Genomic DNA, 17167 nt, shown 5'->3' with positions numbered 1-17167 from the left:
GCCTGCATTTTCTGGGGCACTCCTAGAAAACGTTGGGTTGCTGCCCACAGATGTCAATCTTCTTGAGAACAGCCAGTGATGGCTAGCCATCACTGGCATCATTTGCAGGGGAACCTCCTGCATGCACACAGCATACCATGCAAAGTTGTTCCTCAATCTCTCGGGCTGTAAATTCGCAGCCCTGGGAACTGGTCTGAATCAGGCCCATTGAACCACAAGGTACATTAGTACTAACTCCTTATAACAAGTAAAAATTTAAATATTGGAAATTATAGTTACATAAACAAGGAACTGTCACCAAAATGAATTTAGTTTTAGGACGCATAGACCTGAACAGAACAGCAGTGTTAAACTGAAAAGAATAAAAATTAATTAATGACACAATATCATTTTATTATTCATTTATTGGAGTAAAATGTTTATTGTACTGTAGAGTGGCAAGGTCAATTTGATTAAATGAATATATTGAATACCTAGATGTCATTATATATACACATATTACCACTATGTGAATTCTATATTATACAGGGGTGCAAAGAAACAATACAGAATTGCATCTACAACATTTACTTTTCTATATGTTGGTCTTGATTGTGCCAGTATGATTTAAACTTTGATTAGTTATTGTTAATTATCATAATACACTGCTCAAAAAAAGAAAGGGAACACTTAAACAACACAATGTAATTCCACACTTCTGTGGAATCAAACTGTCCACTTAGGAAGCAACACTTCAATCAGTTTTGCATGCAGTTGTGCAAATGGAATAGACAAAAGGTGGAAATTATAGAAAATTAGCAATACATTAGCAATACACCCCCAATCGGCGCCCTCCCTCCCCTTCCTCCCCTTGGTGTACCTGCCTCCCCTTCCTCCCCTCAGCGTACCTGACCGGCCGCATCTGCGTTCACGGTCCCGTCTCTCCCGGCGCCGGCTCCTGCTGCTATAATGAAAACGGACTCTTAGAAAATGGCTGTCCCCATACTGCAAACAGAAAACTGTCTGCAGTATGGGGGCAGCCATTTTCTAAGTGTTCATTTTCATTATAGCAGCAGGAGCCGGCGCCGGGAGAGACGGGACCGTGATGGCAGGGCACCAAACAGCAGAGGGTAAGTGGTAACTATAGCCCCGCAGACCCCCGGCGCCCACATGTTCTCTGCGCCTCCCCGCCACCATGGGGGCTGCAGAGCTATCGCTACGCCACTGCTTTCTGGCTGATATTTTGGTCGCTTTTGAAAGCTCGCAGTGCTTTCACTCTAGCGGTAGCATGAGATGGAGTCTACAACCCACACAAGTGGCTCAGGTAGTGCAGCTCATCCAGGATGGCACATCAATGTGAGCTGTGGCAAGGTTTGCTGTGTCTGTTAGCGTAGTGTCCAGAGAATGGAGGCACTACCAGGAGACAGGCCAGTACATCAGGAGACGTGGAGGAGGCCATAGGAGGGCAACAACCCAGCAGCAGGACCGCTACCTCCGCCTTTGTGCAAGGAGGAACAGGAGGAGCACTTCCAGAGCCCTGCAAAATGACCTCTAGCAGGACATAAATGTGCATGTGTTTATTCAAATGGTCAGAAACAGACTCCATGAGGGTGGAATGGCGGCCCGACGTCCACAGGTGGGGGTTGTGCTTACATTCCAACACCGTGCAGGATGTTTGGCACTTGCCAGAGAACACCAAGATTGGCAAATTCGCCAATCCCTGCTCTTCACAGATGGAAGCAGGTTCACACTGAGCACATGACAGATGTGACAGAGTCTAGAGATGCCAAGGAGAATGTTCTGCTGCCTGCAACATCCTCCAGCATGACTGGTTTTGCAGATTGTCAGTAATGGTGTGGGGCGGCATTTCTTTGGGGGGCTGCACAGCCCTCCATGTGCTCACTAGAGGTAGCCTGACTGACATTAGGTACCGAGATGAGATCCTCAGACCTCTTGTGAGACCATATGCTGGTGTGGTTGGCCCTGGGTTCCTCCTAATGCAAGACAATGCTAGACCTCATGTAGCTGGAGTGTTTCAGCATTTCCTGCAAGACAGAGGCATTGATGCTATGGACTGGTCCGCCTGTTCCCCAGACCTGAATCCAATTGAGCACATCTGGGACATCATGTCTCACTCCATCCACCAATGCCATATTGCACCACAGACTGTCCAGGAGTTGGCGGATGCTTTAGTCCAGGTCTGGGAGGAGATCCCTCAGGAGACCATCTACTACCTCATCAGGAGCATGACCAGGTGTTGTAGGGAGGTCATACAGGCACGTGGAGGTCACACACACTACTGAGCCTCATTTTGACTTGTTTTAAGGACATTACATCAAAGTTGTATCAGTCTGTAGTGTGTTTTTTCAACTTTAATTTTGAGTGTGAATCCAAATCCAGACCTCCATGGGTGCATAAATTTGATTTCCATTGATAATTTCTGTGTGATTTTGTTGTCAGCACATTCAACTATGTAAAGAACAAAGTATTTAATAAGAATATTTAATTCATTGAGATCTCGGATGTGTTGTTTTAGTGTTCCCTTTATTTTTTTGAGCAGTGTATATTTTTTTATAGAAATATCATATATGGAAAACAAATTTATTTTTAGACAGTATATATACTGCAAATTGTTTGTTTATAAGCTTTCTTCAGCGAGTCAAAATGAATGCTTGCTATAGCCAAGAAAATGTGTCTTTTACTGTTCTTAGTTAAACCACTGGGTGGCAGCAAGCCACTGTAGTATTTTAGCATGACATTCCACTGAGAAACTCTGCCAGTAACCACCAGTTCTTTATTAATAGCATGCCTACACAATTCAGTTTAAAAGACATTTAAAAGTCTATTTAAAGATAATCTCTTTTGTAATTGATAAAATTTTGTCTACAGCTTTTTTATTTAGCTGATATTTAAGCAAAAGGAATATAAGCAGTATATTTAAATGTCCAGAGAGCGGAAGTTCTCAAAACACATAAATCATATACAATAATATTAGTTAGGCACACTCACCAATTCATAGTATGAACCAGAGCATACTTTTATGCAAACAAAAAGATTTATTTGCACTTGAAACTATTGTAGACATACAGTGCATTTATCCAAAATATTGTGTTACTGGTAGCATAAAGCCATACTTGCCTACTTTTGAAAAACAGTTTCAAGGAGATTATAGATGGTAGTAGAATTTTGCACTGCTTCCCATTGAGGGGGCGTATCATGCTCCACCCAAAGGGCGTGTCTAGTTCCATATATGGAGAGATTGTGAAAATTCATTGTGAACGTGGCACCTAGAAGTGTGGGTGTGTACTGCTACATCTGAGAAGAAACTTTTAAAATGGCTTATTACCAAATGTAGATGAGCCCCAAAGCAGTTAGTAAGATATATTATACTTGGCAAAGTGCTGGGAAATGCTGCTGATGATTGAATGAAATGTGTCTATCTCTCATTCCTTTTTTCCAAAAAAAATTAAACAGTGTAATGTGGGCTAGGTGAAATGAGGGAGATTGCTAGACTAATGAGGGAGAGAATGAGATTGCTGTTATTTCAGGGAGTCTCCTGCAGAATGCAGGAGGGTAGACAGCTATGCATAAAGCTGGATAGAAGCACTCATTGGCTGCAGGCGCTTTGTACGCTTTATACTACAGTATGTGTGTTTTCAGCTGTGTGTTTGTGTGTCGGTAATGTGTATGTATACTATGTGTGTGGATGTACAGTACTGTAAATAGCGACACTCACATGCTCTTGAAATCAGTTATATGCAAGGACCAGTGCAGCGTTTAACGTTACGGTCATCTCTGAAGATGGTTAATAAACCAAAACATTATATACAGTACTGCATTATGTACTGCACTGGTCCTTGTATATCAGTGATTTAAGGGCATGTGAGTGTCGCCAATTTACATCTACTAGACAGAATTCTCTTTCTTCAAGGGATCTGACTGCGAGTGTACGTTGGGTCTTGTGTAAAGGTCTGCGTTCATCCCTACTACCACTCACGATAAATTTGAATGGCAATGCAGTCTTCAGCAAATGGGGAGGAACATGACATTGCATGAGTATTTCCAAGACTCAGTCTCTATGCATATCTCAAAGTTTGATCAGGTGAGTTCTAATACATCAATTAAAACATATATGTGATTGTTTGATGATTCGATGACCCGTTATAATACGGCCTCCAATGTGGTACATCGGATCTTAACCCGTGATGAGCAGGTGGCTCTTAAAGAGCTGAGTTGCGATAGAAGTATCACTATCTGCCCTGCCGACAGGGGGGTGGGATAGTGGTACAAGATCTGGGTGACTACTGCTCCGAGATCTATAGTCAATTGGCGGACCTGAATGTGTACAATAAATTACCATCTGACCCGACACAGTTTTTTCAAAAAGAACTTTTTGCCATCATTGATACAGCAGTTGCGGAAGGGTTAATAAGCCAAAAATGTGCGGTAGCTCTGAAACCAGCTTTTCCTGTCACCCCGTTGCTGTATACCTTGCCAAAGGTACACAAGGACCGTGTACATCCCCCTGGTAGACCGATCATCTCTGCCAGGGGAAGTATTCTGCAGCCTGTATCACAACTGTTGGACATGTTAATACAACCGCATATCTGTGTTCAACCGACATTCCTGAAAGATCACAACTAACTTTCTAAATCATATTGCCACATGTTTAATGATTTGCAAGCACACATGATTATGTGTGTTATGGACGTATCCAGCTTGTATACGTCCATACCGCAGCAGCAGGGGCTATCAGCTATGCGGGACTTTTTGTGCAGTCTGGATGATTTCCAATTTACTGTTGACTTATACTTGAAGCTACTTGAACTTGTCCTGACCAAAAATTATTTTATATTTAATGGCGAGATATATCTACAGGCGTCTGGATTTGCCATGGCAGCGGTGGTGGCTCCGGCCTATGCTAACGTTTTTATGTTCTATTTTGAACAGAGACATTTTTTTCAGCATAGGTTTGGTCAACACATCCGGGCGTTCTGTAGATCTATCGATGACCTGTTCATGTTTTGGAATGGTGGCATTGATTTGTTTAACATAATGATGTCTGAAATTAATGCGGACGACACGCCCATTAAATCCACATTTAAGTGACTGTAAAATCGACTTTCTTGACGTGTCTGTCACTATTGAAAATTGTATTATCAGTACATCATTGTTTAGCAAGGCTACTGACTGCAATACGTTATTGCTAGCAAGTAGCCACCATCCCCCTCCTTTAAAGAAGTTAAAGAGTTGCCATACACCCAGATGGTCAGGGCAGTAAGAATTTGTATTGACAGAACTAAAGTAGATCTGGAGTTGGACAAGATTGTGGAAAAGTTCCGACAGAGGGGGTACTCCCTGAAGTCTCTCAAATTATCCAAGGATAGGGCCTGTAAACTTAACAGGTGCGACTTACTCAAACCATCCATTAAACAACATGGAGATGTGTTTCCATTTTTTTCTCAATTTGATACCTCTAGTGCAGTGGTGCCAATAGCCAGTAAGGCACTTTGGCTGATTCTGGTCACTGACAAAGAATTACCAGCATTTAAAAAGATCCGTCCCTTATCTTGCTATACGAGGGGGCGAAATTTGAGGGATATTTTGGTACACACAGATGTTTCTGGGTTTGACGTGTTGAAAGACTCTAAAACTATTCATAAAGCATCAGGTTGCTATAAATGCCCTAAGTGTGTCACCTGTGGCTTCCTGATCACAGGGAGCAAGTTTAAGGACCCACACTCCACCAAACAATACTCCATTAGACATGTACTAACTTGTGATACGCAGTATGTTGTTTACATGATAGTGTGCCCATGTGGCTTATGATATGTGGGCATGACATCGCGTAAATTAAAGGAAAGAATGGCTATGCACCGATCGGCCATTAAAGCCTCCTTTGGGGGTAGGGTGCATTTCAAAGATAAAGGGCATACACTAGCTTCCCTTATATACCAAATTATAGACCATGTCCCGGAGTGCAATAGGGGTGGAGATAGATATAAACAACTGCTTAGATTGGAAGCTAAGTGGATTTATACTTTAAGCACAGTAGCGCCTCTGGGCTTAAATGAGAGACTAGTCTGGAGTACATTCATGTGAATGATGGCTTTTGATTTATGAGTTAAGTGCATCTATATAAGTGTCAGATAGTGGTGTAGTTTTGGTCAGCTAAACCCTGAGGTGGAGGAAGTATTGTTATGGTTTCTTTCTCAGATATTTTGATGTATGCTGACTAATCTAGGCATCTGTTCAGGATATCCACATGGTGGATTTAATGCATTCATAATTATGTATGTGCTTAGAATTTTTTGTATTGTCCATGCTTTAATGTTGGTGTATTTTTTATTTTATTTTATGTACATATCTATTAGGCTTATTGCTGTGTATGTGGGCTGGGATGAGTGCCCCGGGAAGGTGGGAGCTCCCGGGACACCGCCATGGCCACACATGTGGGTGCTGGTGCCCTGGTGGTGCGGTATCGGCGCGGGTGTGTTAGACATCCGTGACTGTGCGGCGTGCCGGGGAGCCATACACTCTATACAGTATATGACTTGGTTCGGTATATTGTTTTTATGCCTTGTGATGATATGTTAATTCCGCCCTCTGGATCATCTCCTATGTCCAATGGCTGTAACTATCGCTCTGTTGCTATGGGGATGGTGCCGGTGTGGTGGGAGCCGCGGGCGCCACCCTTTTGCGACGCCGCAATGGTTGTGACTGGGGACTGGTTGTCATGGTGATGGCGTCAGCATGTGAGAGCTGCCGGCATCTGATCCAGGTACCAGGTTCAGATATGGGCAGTATTGGACAAGCGGACCGGACACTGTTCGCATCGGTCTGCAAACCTGTGTCAGGCTACTATAGACATGGGGTCTGCGTGGTGTTAGCCGCAGGTGTCTGTCTCATGCACCGGCATGATGGTCCTCAGCCACATTCTGGTTGCCATAGTAACAGTATCAGTGTGTGAGAGCCGCTGACGCTGTCTGTGCGCCAGAACCGGGGGGTGGGCACTACGGAGGCGTGGAGTGGACGGGAGAGGGCGGAAATGCTATGGTACTTAAGTGGTGAGTGTTACACTTTGTTTGTACATGTTTGCAAGTCTCTTGATAAATATAATATAATTTCAGAATTCCGATAATGCATTTTTTAAATAAGAGAGTGAGGACGCAGAAACCTCCCAAGAAAATCTTGAGTTTGCCCCTGGGCTGGGCCTCTTTTCTCTGTGCGCTTCATTACCCTTTGAGTAATTGGCATGTTTTACTCATTCTAATTCAGGTACTGTATCTGGGATACAGTCATTGGGTCACCAGCAGTTTGTTAGACAGTCATTAGGTTGACATGCATTTAGGTCGACATGGGTTAGGTTGACGGGGTTATTAGGTCGACATGGGTTAGGTTGACTGCCAAAAGGTTCACATGAGGATTTTCCCAGTTTTTTGAGACGACATGTGCCGACAGGCTGTATTTTATGCCCTACCATCCACTAGGGCATGGTTGGAGAATAAACTAGTGTGCCGAGCGGAGCGAGGCACCGAGCCCGAAGCATGGTGAGCGCAGTGGTGCACTTTAACCTGTGTCCATGTTGATTGTGTCGACATTCGGGTCAAAAACTGTGAAAAACCCTATGTCGACCATTTGACCGTCGACCTAACCCATGTCGACCTAATGACCCCGTCGACCTTATGATCCTGTCAACCTAGACTCATGTTGACCTTCCTGTATGTTAACCTAGACACATGTTGACCTAATGGTGTCAACCTAATTACTGCCTAACAACTTGCTGGTGACCAACTGATCTACACCCTTGTATCTGTGGTTTGCATTCTGGTGCTGTGTTAGGTTCTTTATTCTGATCTATGTTTACATTAATTTTTTTTTTTTGCATTTCAAACAGCCTGGTTTAAATTTTTTAAATAATTGTATTTTTTTATCCAGAAATGGTCTACATGAAATGATAAACAATGTTAATGTTCTTATTTGTTGCATTATTGTTGCACATTGTTGCAAAAAAATAAAAATCATGCGAAGGGTTAAAGTGGCTCACCATTGGATCTGCTACTAGTGCTAGGCGGCTAGGTGCCTCCTGATTGGCCAGAATTCATTCTGAGCCCAGACGGCGAAGAGAGAGGATCTCTCCGGCTCTGAAAGCCGGGGAGCGTCGCGGAAGATGCCGGCAGCTGCTGACGACTTCCAGGATGTCGACAGATGAAGAAAGAAGACCATCCATGGTGGACCTGGTGAGTAGGATTTCCTTCCACAGGTCCAACATGGATTATCCTCGGACAGGACGCCGACCCCGGAGCCGCCGACACAGGAGCCGCCGACACGGAGCCGCCGACCCCGGAGCCGCCGACACCAGAGCCAGCGACCTACCTACGGGAACAAGATAGGTAAGTATCAGTATGTTTGTGATGTGTGTATTAAACGTTTATTTTAAATGGGTGTCAGTGTGTTTTATTTCACTATTTTTTTTACTGTGGCACTACAAGTGCCAGCGGGCCCTTTAATGCCCAGCAGGCTGGGACTTGTGGTTCTCCAAGTCCCAGCTTGCTGGGGAGGCTTGCTGGCACTTGTAGTGCCACAGTCAAAAACAATAGTTTGTTCTTTTTTTTACACCTCTATCAGCTCGATGCCCACCGCCCAGGGGCATCGAGGACAGCACCAGGCTTCAGCCTGGTCAGGTAAGTCCTGGAGGGGGGAGACCCCTTTATTGGGGGGGTCCCCACTCCCCCAGGGCCCCTGGCCAGGCTGACTGGTCGGTAGGGTTAATTCTTTGGCCGGGGGGACTTGCATAAAAAGTCTCCCCCCGGCTGTGGCATTACCATGCTGGCTGGTTTTGCCTGGGGCTGGTTCTTAAAATACGGGGGACCCCTACTCATTTTGTCCCCCGTATTTTGGGAACCAGCCCCAGAGCAGGAGCCTGGGGCTGGTTGTTAAAAATCAGGGAACCCCTATTTGTCAGGTTCCCTGATTTTTAATTACCGGCTCCAGGCTCTGTCAGCCTGGTGCTGGTTTCGGCTGTGGGGGGGACCCCACGCCGTTTTTTTTTTTATTTATTTATTTATTTAATTTTTTTTTACACCATGCAGCCTGCACGGATCTGACTGATCCGTGCAGACTGCTACAAATAATTCGTATTAGCGGCCGTATATACGGCTGCTAATACGAATTCCTACGACATCGGAGGGTTACAAAGCAGTCGTATATGACTGCTTTGTAAATCCCCCTCCAGAACACGACTTTGCATACGACTGAAACAGTCGTATGCAGTCGTAGGGAAAATACTAATACGAAAAACTAGGTTTTTCATATTAGTAAATTTCCCCCTATATTGCACCTTACACTGTAAGCTAGACATAAGGTAATTACTCAATAGATGTCAGGCAGTAAGTCACCATGGAGAGAAGGAGCAGAACCCTCCTGACATCCACACAGACCCTCCCCAGTGCTTTACCAATATAAAATTGTGCTTACCTGCATTCTTCAAATGCATGGCGCTGTACATGGTCTTGCTTGTGTTGGTCTTGCAGCAAACAGCCATGGAGGGGGGAGGGGAGGCATGGGTACACATAAGGACATAGCAGAGCTGCAGAGGTACAGATGGGGAAAGCAACAGAGGAACACTTGGGGAGAGTCAGAGGTAGAGATGGCAAAGGGTCACACATGGGGTGGAAAGGACACACATGGGGTGGGCAGGAGCAAGGGCACACATATGATGGACAGGGGCACACATGGGGTGGATAGGGGCACACATGGGGTGGATAGGGGCACACATGGGGTGGGCAGGAGCACACATGGGGTGGGCAGGAGCAAGGGCACATATGATGGACAGGGACACACATGGGGTGGGTAGGGGCACACATGGGGTTGGCAGGGGCACAGATGGGGTGGGATGGACACACATGGGGTGGGCAGGAGCAAGGGCACACATATGATGGGCAAGGGCACATATGGGGTGGGCAGGGGCACATATGGGGTAGGTAGAGGCAGTGGCACAGCTGGGGATAGAATCTAGACTCACAGTAAGCAGGGGAGGACAGCAGAACTGAGGAGCTGTAGCAGGAGATCTGGGGGCGGAGCAACACGTACAGGAGGAAATGCAGAGAGGAAGCTTCTGAGCTGCTGCTGGGACTGGAGGTTTAGCCCCTTCCCGACATTTGACGTACATTTACGTCATGGCCGGGATGTACTTCCTGACACATGGCGTAAATGTACGTCATGGCTTTAAACTTTCACCGCGTCTATTGACGCGGTGACAGTTTAAACATGTCTGCTGTCCCTGACAGCAGACATGTCCCTGCATGCCCAGGGGGGGCTGCGATGCCGCCCCCCCGTCGGCGATCGCTGTGATTGGCTGTTCAGTGTGAACAGCCAATTACAGCGTTTTCTGTGTCACCGGCGAATAACGTTCGCCGGTGACACAGGGATCGGTGGTGATTGGTGCTGTAAAGTACAGCACCAATCACCACGGGGTGTAAGGGTGACACTGGTGTCACCCCACCTCACCCAATCCGCCCCCAAAGGCCGTGATTGGTTCGTCGGACCGACAAACCAATCACAGCCATGGAGGGTGATTTAAACTAACGGTGACTGCACTGCAGACGCCATTCCGGTCTGGAATTGCGTGCAGTGCGGTCACCGTGCCTATCTGCCGCGATATACTGACCTGATCCTTGCAAACACTTACCTGATCACTGCTTGTAGCGTTCCTGGATCTTGTGACTTCCTGTGTTGTGCTGTGCTGTGTTGTGCTGCTGTGCTGCTGCAGTGTGTTTGAGTTATAGATAGAGAGAGATAGAGAGAGAGAGATAGAGAGAGATAGAGAGGGCTAGTGACAGAGAGTGCTATATTTTGTGCTGCTGCAGTGTGATAGAGTTATAGATAGAGAGATAGAGAGAGATAGAGAGAGATAGAGAGATAGTGACAGATTGTGCTATATATTTTTTATATATATACAGCTGTACTGCGTGTGCAACTGACTGCTGCCCCCCCCTTTTGTGCTGATCAGTATAAATTAACTGATCAGCAACTTTTTGGGGGCGCAGGTTTTTTTTTTATATATATACCTGTCAGTGCTGCTGCTGCAGTGTCATAGAGTGATAGATAGTGAGAGATAGAGAGATAGAGAGAGATAGTGATAGAAAGTGCTATATTTTGTGTCTGCTGTCCCCCTTTTGTGCACCCCCAGCAACTTTTTGGGGGTGCAGGGGTTATTTTTTATATATATAACTGTCAGTGCTGCTGCTGCAGTGTCATAGAGTGATAGATAGAGAGAGATAGAGAGAGATAGTGACAGAGAGTGATAGAGAGTGCTATATTTTGTGTCGGCTGCCCCCCTTTTGTGCACCCCCAGCAACTTTTTGGGGGTGCAGGTTTTTTTTTTATATATATAACTGTCAGTGCTGCTGCTGCAGTGTCATAGAGTGATAGATAGTGAGAGATAGAGAGAGATAGAGAGAGATAGAGAGAGATAGAGAGAGATAGTGACAGAGAGTGATAGAGAGTGCTATATTTTGTGTCTGCTGCCCCCCCCCCTTTTGTGCTGATCACTATATCTGAGGTGATCAGCAACTTTTTGGGGGTGCAGAGGTTTTTTTTATATATATACCTGCCAGTTGCACTGTCAGTTGCACCAAAGGTTGTGCACCTGCTGCCCCTCACTGGTAATCAGTGTCGCATCACTGATCACCTTTTTTTTTTTTTTTTTGAGGGTGCTGTGGGGTCTTTTTTTAATTTTTTTTTATCAAATTTTTTTGATCAAATTCCTGTTGCCTTTGAGCGCTGTTCAGTGACGGACGTTACTGACCAACATCTGTGCTCAATTTTTGGCGCAGGACCTTTTTTTTTTTTTTTTCTGCACTACATACACACTACACACTACATACTACATTGAAATAAAGTTTGTACCCCCCCCTACACTATACACGTGTTGAAACATTTCACTACCAGAAACACAAAAATAAAAATGGCATCCCAAATGTCATCCCAAATGTCATCCCAGTCATCCAGAAGAATGTATTCAGCGGAGGAGGCATATGCCATGCTTGCCTCTGACTCTGACACAGCCAGTGAGGCAAGCTGGGAATTTGAAGGATTCATCTTAAGCTCCTCTTCCTCCTCTAGTGATGAGGGACCCCCTCAAAGACGCCCCCGTAGAGCAGCTGAGACCCCCCCCCCCCCCCAATAATTGATCTCGTATGGACCCCACCACCAGACAATTTTGAGCCCCAGGTTCCTGAGTTTTTGGCCATCCCAGGAATCCAATTTGATTCCACAGGTCTCAGAGAAATTGACTATTTCAAATTATTTTTCTCTGATAATTTTATAAATTTAATGGTGGACCAAACTAATTTATATGCCCAGCAGTTTATTGCTCTAAACCCCACGTCATCATTTGCTAGGTGGACCCCTGTAGATGCAGTAGAGATGATGACGTTTTGGGGTCTGGTGTTTCATATGGGCATAGTAAAAAAGCCAGAAATTAGGCAATATTGGAGTACAGATGTTCTGTACAGCACCACACTTTACCGTATGGCCATGACCCGGACTCGTTTTGAGTTAATCCTTAAATTTTTGCATTACAACGATAATGCACAGTGCCCACCCAGAGATGATCCCACCTTTGACCGGCTATTCAAAGTCAGGCCGGTCATTGATCACTTCAGTGCCAAATTTGAAGAGATGTACATCCCAGATAAATTCATTTGCATAGACGAGTCCCTTATACATTTTAAAGGAAGGGTTAAATTCCGCCAGTACCTTCCCAGTAAGAGGGCAAGGTATGGCATAAATATGTATAAGCTGTGTGAAAGCACCTCAGGGTACACCCACAGGTTTAGGGTATATGAAGGGAAGGATTCAAGAATTGAACCGCCAGAATGCCCCCCCTCCCTCGTAGGTGTTAGTGGAAAAATTGTCTGGGATTTAGTGCACCCCTTCCTGGATAAAGGTTATCACCTCTATGTGGATAACTTTTACACCAGCATCCCCCTGTTTAAGGCCCTTGGTTCAAGAGGTACAGCAGCTTGCGGTACTGTGCGCAAGAACCAAAGAGGCCTCCCAAAAACGCACATTGCCCAAGTAATGAGAAGGGGTGAAAGCAGGGGAATATGCACCGAAAATATGTTGTTGGTCAAATATAAGGACAAGAGGGATGTCCTTATACTGACAACAATTCACGGAGACAGTACCACCTCCGTCCCTGTACGAGGTACCAGTACCCACACCTCAAAACCTAATTGTATCCTGGATTACAATAGGTACATGGGCGGAGTGGATCTTTCAGATCAGGTACTGAAGCCGTACAGTCCCCTGCGGAAAACAAAAATCTGGTACAAGAAGCTGGCCGTGTATATCATCCAGATGGCACTGTATAACGCTTACGTGCTATTCCGTTCTACCAGCCAGAGGGGGACATTTATGCACTTTCAAGAGGAAGTCATAAAGAGCCTAATATTTGGGAACCAGCAGGCAGAGGGCCTCAGTACTTCTAGTACTGGCCCCCGTATTGTACCAGGGCAGCATTTTCCTGATGAAATCCCCTCCACTGGAAAAAAGGGCAGGACACAAAAAAGGTGCAAAGTTTACTATAAAAAGGGAATAAGAAAGCAAACTATTTTCCAGTGTGACACTTGCCCCGACAAACCCGGCCTATGTATAAAGGAGTGTTTTAAAATATACCACACATCTATGGATTATTAGGTTCATAATTTTTTCCGTGCTTCGGGGGTCTTGCTAATGCCACATAGCACCCACCATTCATTCCACCAGAATCTGAGCCGCAAAATCGAAAAATCACTCCTTCCCTTCTGAGTCCTGCCATGCACCCAACTGGTATTTTTTGGTCACATGTGAGGCATTGCCGTACTCGGGAGAAATTGGGGCACAGATTTTGGGGTGCTTTTTCTCCTTCATACCTTCTGAAAATGAAAAATTTTGAGCCAGAACTGCATTTTTATGTAAAAAAATGTAATTTTTCATTTTCACTGCCCAGTTGTATCAAAATTGGTGAAACCCCTGGGGGTTTGAAATGTACACTATACCCCTAGATGAATTCCCTGAGGGGTGTAGTTTGCAAAATGGGGTCACTTGTGGGGGGGTTCCACTCTATTGGTGCTTTGGGGGTCTTGCTAATGCGACATAGCACCCACCAACATTCCACCAGAATCTGTGCTGCAAAATCCAAATATCACTCCTTCCCTTCTGAGTCCTGCCATTTTTTGGTCACACATGAGGCATTGCCGTACTCGGGAGAAATTGGGGCACAGATTTTGGGGTGCTTTGTCTCCTTCATTCCTTGTGAAAATGAAAAATTTTGAGCCAGAACTGCATTTTTGTGTAAAAAATGTAATTTTTCATTTTCACTGCCCAGTTGTATCAAAATTGGTGAAACCCCTGGGGGTTTGAAATGTACACTATACCCCTAGATGAATTCCCTGAGGGGTGTAGTTTGCAAAATGGGGTCACTTGTGGGGGGGTTCCACTGTATTGGTGCTTTGGGGGTCTTGCTAATGCGACATAGCACCCACCAAAATTCCACCAGAATCTGTGCTGCAAAATCCAAATATCACTCCTTCCCTTCTGAGTCCTGCCATGCACCCAACTGGTATTTTTTGGTCACACGTGAGGCATTGCCATACTCGGGAGAAATTGGGGCACAGATTTTGGGGTGCTTTGTCTCCTTCATTCCTTGTGAAAATGAAAAATTTTGAGCCAGAACTGCATTTTTGTGTAAAAAAATTTAATTTTTCATTTTCACTGCCCAGTTGTACCACAATTGGTGAAACCCCTGGGGGTTTGAAATGTACACTATACCCCTAGTTGAATTCCCTGAGGGGTGTAGTTTGCAAAATGGGGTCACTTGTGGGGGGGTTCCACTGTATTGGTGCTTCGGGGGTCTTGCTAATGCGACATAGCACCCACCAAAATTCCACCAGAATCTGAGCTGCAAAATCCAAAAATCACTCCTTCCCTTCTGAGTCCTGCCATGCACCCAACTGGTATTTTTTGGTCACATGTGAGGCATTGCCATACTCGGGAGAAATTGGGGCACAGATTTTGGGGTGCTTTGTCTCCTTCATTCCTTGTGAAAATAAAAATTTTGAGCCAGAACTGCATTTTTGTGTAAAAATGTAATTTTTCATTTGCACAGCCCAGTTGTATCAAAATTGGTGAAACCCCTGGGGGTTTAAAATGTACACTATACCCCTAGATGAATTCCCTGAGGGGTGTAGTTTGCAAAATGGGGTCACTTGTGGGGGGGTTCCACTGTATTGGTGCTTCGGGGGTCTTGCTAATGCAACATAGCACCCACCAACATTCCACCAGAATCTGAGCTGCAAAATCCAAATATCACTCCTTCCCTTCTGAGTCCTGCCATGCACCCAACTGGTATTTTTTGGTCACATGTGAGGCATTGCCATACTCGGGAGAAATTGGGGCACAGATTTTGGGGTGCTTTGTCTCCTTCATTCCTTGTGAAAATGAAAAATTTTGAGCCAGAACTGCATTTTTGTGTAAAAAATGTAATTTTTCATTTGCACAGCCCAGTTGTATCAAAATTGGTGAAACCCCTGGGGGTTTGAAATGTACACTATACCCCTAGATGAATTCCCTGAGGGGTGTAGTTTGCAAAATGGGGTCACTTGTGGGGGGGTTCCACTGTATTGGTGCTTCGGGGGTCTTGCTAATGCAACATAGCACCCACCAACATTCCACCAGAATCTGAGCTGCAAAATCCAAATATCACTCCTTCCCTTCTGAGTCCTGCCATGCACCCAACTGGTATTTTTTGGTCACATGTGAGGCATTGCCATACTCGGGAGAAATTGGGGCACAGATTTTGGGGTGCTTTGTCTCCTTCATTCCTTGTGAAAATGAAAAATTTTGAGCCAGAACTGCATTTTTGTGTAAAAAATGTAATTTTTCATTTGCACAGCCCAGTTGTATCAAAATTGGTGAAACCCCTGGGGGTTTGAAATGTACACTATACCCCTAGATGAATTCCCTGAGGGGTGTAGTTTGCAAAATGGGGTCACTTGTGGGGGGGTTCCACTCTATTGGTGCTTTGGGGGTCTTGCTAATGCGACATAGCACCCACCAACATTCCACCAGAATCTGTGCTGCAAAATCCAAATATCACTCCTTCCCTTCTGAGTCCTGCCATTTTTTGGTCACACATGAGGCATTGCCGTACTCGGGAGAAATTGGGGCACAGATTTTGGGGTGCTTTGTCTCCTTCATTCCTTGTGAAAATGAAAAATTTTGAGCCAGAACTGCATTTTTGTGTAAAAAATGTAATTTTTCATTTTCACTGCCCAGTTGTATCAAAATTGGTGAAACCCCTGGGGGTTTGAAATGTACACTATACCCCTAGATGAATTCCCTGAGGGGTGTAGTTTGCAAAATGGGGTCACTTGTGGGGGGGTTCCACTGTATTGGTGCTTTGGGGGTCTTGCTAATGCGACATAGCACCCACCAAAATTCCACCAGAATCTGTGCTGCAAAATCCAAATATCACTCCTTCCCTTCTGAGTCCTGCCATGCACCCAACTGGTATTTTTTGGTCACATGTGAGGCATTGCCATACTCGGGAGAAATTGGGGCACAGATTTTGGGGTGCTTTGTCTCCTTCATTCCTTGTGAAAATGAAAAATTTTGAGCCAGAACTGCATTTTTGTGTAAAAAAATTTAATTTTTCATTTTCACTGCCCAGTTGTACCACAATTGGTGAAACCCCTGGGGGTTTGAAATGTACACTATACCCCTAGTTGAATTCCCTGAGGGGTGTAGTTTGCAAAATGGGGTCACTTGTGGGGGGGTTCCACTGTATTGGTGCTTCGGGGGTCTTGCTAATGCGACATAGCACCCACCAAAATTCCACCAGAATCTGAGCTGCAAAATCCAAAAATCACTCCTTCCCTTCTGAGTCCTGCCATGCACCCAACTGGTATTTTTTGGTCACATGTGAGGCATTGCCATACTCGGGAGAAATTGGGGCACAGATTTTGGGGTGCTTTGTCTCCTTCATTCCTTGTGAAAATAAAAATTTTGAGCCAGAACTGCATTTTTGTGTAAAAATGTAATTTTTCATTTGCACAGCCCAGTTGTATCAAAATTGGTGAAACCCCTGGGGGTTTAAAATGTACACTATACCCCTAGATGAATTCCCTGAGGGGTGTAGTTT

Source organism: Crinia signifera, chromosome 7, assembly GCF_055691185.1.
Source record: "Crinia signifera chromosome 7, ASM5569118v1, whole genome shotgun sequence".
NCBI lineage: Eukaryota > Metazoa > Chordata > Amphibia > Anura > Myobatrachidae > Crinia > Crinia signifera.
The sequence above is the reverse complement of the archived record's forward strand: the minus strand, read 5'-3'. Positions refer to the sequence as shown.